General features: G+C 41.0%; 1 pseudogene; it reads right to left on the bottom strand.

The window, feature by feature from the left end:
* Positions 1-1737, bottom strand: part of LOC138147652 (dipeptidyl peptidase 2 pseudogene) — a 2742-nt pseudogene extending 1005 nt beyond the window's left edge.
* Between the last annotated feature and the right edge of the window lie 2712 nt (positions 1738-4449).

The raw sequence follows: 4449 nt of genomic DNA, 5'->3' as shown, positions 1-4449 counted from the left end.
CACACACACACACACACACACACACACACACACACACACACACACACATACACACACACCCAGATTGTACTTCTTCCTCATGTAGGTGCTGAGCTTCCCTCCATAACTCCCTCCAAAGGTGATGACAGGCACATTCTCAGCCTTGTATTCCTTTTGCAGGGCCTCAATCAGTACAGCAAAGTCAGCCAAGGCCTGCTCCACTGCAAGCAGAGCTGTATTTCCCTTCTTGGTGGGCTGGACCCCAAATGGGAGAGACTTTCCATAGGAGTGATGTTCGGCACAAATGACCAGAGCCTTCTCTCAACTGACGCTAGCTCCAGAATGAAATCGCAGTTATTGGCAAAGGCCCAGACGTCGGCTTCATTTCCCGTATAAAAAGGTATTGGTCCTGTTCCCTTCTTCCAGAACTTCTCCATCACCAGGAACCGCTGGAGGAATGTATTGTTGCCATAGCCCTCAAAATTGAAATGATCCAAAATCTGTTCAAAGTATCGTTCCTGGAAGTCCGCCTGGGGAGCTCGCCAGGACTCCCGGCTGCTCGGGTCCAGCGCGAGCCCCAGCCCCAGCCCCAGCAGCACCAGCCACCAGGTCAAGTTGAGGCTCGGGCCCTGGTGGGCGGCAGACACGTGGGTCCCGGCGCCCAAGATCGCGAGCGGCCGGACACTGCTGGAAGGTCACCGAGGTCACATGACAGGACTCGGAAACCGATAACGGGACGGGCGGAGTCTCATGGGAGCATAGATTCAGTCCCGGCTTTCCTAGGCTCAGTTTCCCCATAGATGCAATGGGTGCAGCGCCTCCCGCCCGCACCCTCCTGGGCCGGGCAAAGAGCTCTTTTCTTCAATGAACTTTTGTTTCTCTTTTACCAAACTGTTACTTCTCTTTTCATAATTTTTCCTGCATCATTAATTTCTTTTTCTCATTTTTCCTCCATCACCCATTTCCTTCTTCAAGTCCTCCAGGAATATTTGCTGACTTTAGGTCTGATTAACCTTTTATTTTCTTTGCAGTGTTTTTTTTTTTTTTTTAGCTGTTTTCACACTGTTGACTTCTTTTGTGTTTGTCTTGGTCTTTCCTGCCCCCACAAAAGCTTTTTATGGCCAAGTTCTTTGTTGTTTTTGTGGTTTGCTTGTTTCTCCAGCTTATTTCTTCACTTTGAACTTTATATTGAAGTGGGGATCTTTGCACCTGGTTGTGGGGAGGTGCTGTGCAAAGCGTAGGACTTTTTGTATTGCTGTTTTCAGAGCTAGTTCTGGGGTTTGGCAAGTTCCTGGTGCTCCCAAGGTGTGGTTATCCTAGGCAGTGTGTGCTCTTCTCCTGGTACGTACTCTTTCCTTTACTGAGGAGGGCTCCTGTTCTTTTGCAACTGCAATGAGCAGTGCTCCTCTTGGTCTTAGATGTTAACCAGGTCCCTTGCTCTACTGCAGCTGCAAGTGCTAATACTCCTCTTGGCCTCTGAACGGGGACCAGGGTCCCTGCTCCTTTTGTGACTGTTCACAAGCTCTCCTCCCCTCCCTAGAACTTTGACCCAGAAATTCTCATGGGCAATAGATGCCAATCATAACCAGCTGCTCTCAGTGTCAGCAAAGGATCCCTTGTAATTTCTTTCTGACTAGTTGTCCAACCCCTTTATCATCTTTGGCCTGAGAGCTCCTGAATCTGTTGCTGCTGCCGTTACTATCGCATCCAAGAACCACTACTAAGGGCTCTGCTGTGCTCTGAACCTGCACCCACCATGCTCTTATAGAGCTTTCCTCTAGATCTTTTCAATTGTCATAGACTGGAAAAATGTCTCCTGACCTTTTCTTACTCTTCCACTTCAAAATTTGATTCGAAGAAGTGTTTTAAAATTGTTTGGAGAGGGGCGGCTAGGTGGCGCAATGAATAGAGCACCAGCCCTGGAGTCAGGAGGACCTGAGTTCAAATCTGGCCTCAGACACTTAACACACACAAACTAGCTGTGTGACCTTGGGCAAGTCATTTAACCCCAATTGACCTTCAAAAAGCAATAAAATAAAATAAAATTGTTTGGAGGGGAAAATCAGGAGAGTTCATCTTGGGTACCAGTATGTTCCCAACTATATTGGCTCCACCCTAAAAGATGATTGCTAAGGGATGCCCAGTGCTGTGAGGTCAAGAGTTATGGTAGGAAAAATAGACATCTCTCAGGTTACTGCTAGAAACTGAAATAACAGGCACTCTCTGGGAACCCAACCTATGAGCAAGTGCAACTTAGAGTATCTCAAAGTGGTATTACATTGTTATGCTTTAAAAAACAAATTAATATATTTACCAATAAACCAAATTAAACAAAAGAGAATTGATGTAAGGGAGTATTCAATAGTATATCATTGTTAAAAAAGATTTTTCATTCAGATAGCTCTCTTTTACTTATCATATTAAAAAGACATTTACTGGATTCTTGCCAGATGGAATGACAAGCTTTAGCTAGGTAATATTGAAAACAGCTATGCATTCTTCTGCAATCAGCAGTGAGCAGTGTATTTTGTTGGAAAACTAATGAAGGTACTGTTATATTAAAGATATCATTAAGTTACTGACTATCATAAGAGCATTCATCAAAGCTACTGTTTCTAGTGGTAGTGAGAAAAAGCCATAATTATTCATCTTAGGAAAAAATTTGATGTAGTGGTAAAGCAATGGAAGTGAAGTGGAGATTTGCATTCAGATTCCAAGACTGACACTGCCTTGTTCTATCCCCTTGAGTAGGAGCCAAAGACAATTTATCTATAAAATTATATCTGGCCTTAGAGTTAGGACAACATGGATTTAAGTTCTTCCTCTGACACATACTAGGTGACCAAGGGTAAACCGCTTAATCTCTCAGTGCCCCCAATAGCTCTCTTAGAGTATGAGTTATTAATGAATTACAGATCTTCATCAGTAAAGGGGTTTCCAGAATGAGAATTCCCTTTGTCAAGGAGATCACAAGTCCAGTTTTTTGATGGCAAAGACATGCAAACAAAGTAGATGCCCATTTTTGAGTGAAAATAGATCCCTATCAGGGGCAGCTAGGTGGCACAGTAAATAGAGCACTGGCCTTGGAGTAAGGAGGACCTGAGTTCAAATCCAGCCTCAGACACTTAACACTCACTAGCTGTGTGACCTTGAGCAAGTCACTTAACTTCAATTGTCCTGCCTTCCCCCATCCAAAAAGACTAATAATAATAATAATAAAATAGATCCCTATCTACTGGGGAATGGCCAAACAAACTGTGGTACAAGGATGTAATGCTATAGCACTGCCCCATAAGAAATGATAACTACAAAGAATTCAGAGAAACATGGGAAGACATATGAATGTATGTAGAGTGAAGTAAGCAGAACAAGCAATATTCATAGAAGTCTATGCCAAAACAAAGCAAAACAAAAACTTTGAACTAAAGGGCTATTTATGATTAGTGAGCAAGTAGCCATTTCCTGGTTATGGCTCAGTCTACACAGAAAATAATTCAAGAAGTATTTTGGGTTACCATAATTTAATATGAAATCTTTGATTATCCTGGACTAGGAAAGTTGTGGGAAAATAGTCTATAACTCTATTCTTCACCCTGTCCAGAAGATTGCCATCCTCTAAGACAATGCTATAAGGTAGCAGAATTAGAGAGGCTTCTGTCAGTACTAAAGTAAGAGTATCTCCTCTTTCTTAAACATCACAGCAGTACTTTACCTGAGAATTGCTGCTTACCCTGAATCTAGATGTTGTGGTGACCACAGGCAACCATTCAGAGTCTATCACACACACACAATTGCTTCAACAATACAAAAAAAGAGTCATCATTTAAAAAAATCCAACAACCAACAACTCTGAATTCTCCATAATTATAAAGACAGAACTTGTGCCTAAAAGAAAAGAATGAAGCAATAGATTCCCTACCTTCTTTGTAGAGGTAGGAAGACTATAGTTATGGTATATCATGTATACTTAGACTCAGTTCATATGTTTTGAAATTTAGAAGGTTTTGTTGAAATGCTAGATTTTTATTTTTTATTACTTACTCAAAAGACTCACTCTATGGGTATGGTGAAGGAGGGCAATTTTTGGCAATAAAGGTTACATAAACCAAAATATATTAATAAAAATTAAAAAAAAATGGTTGCATCAAAAGTCAATCAATAACCAAATAAATAGGTAGATGAATGAATGCATGTTAACAGTATTATTTATTCAAAGGATTGTATGTAAAGGAAATGCTTTGGAAACTTTAAGCTTCTGTGTGAATTATGTATTTTTCATTGGTGTCAAGAAATGCTCCCTGATAGCTATTAAGCCAATAGGAAGTAGAATCATTTTCTGAAGCATTCTTTTTTTTACCTATGCACACATATTTTATTTTCTTCCTCCAGAGTTTCTGACTAAAATAATAAGCTTGTGCAAGTTATTAATGCAACATTTAAAATGTTTTCTTATTTGATTTATATGTATGA

This window comes from Petaurus breviceps, unplaced genomic scaffold (assembly GCF_028583685.1).
Source record: "Petaurus breviceps papuanus isolate PSGF00001 unplaced genomic scaffold, PetGlider_PUasm1.0 90804, whole genome shotgun sequence".
Taxonomy (NCBI): Eukaryota; Metazoa; Chordata; class Mammalia; order Diprotodontia; family Petauridae; genus Petaurus; species Petaurus breviceps.
This window is presented reverse-complemented; position numbering and strand designations above follow the sequence as displayed.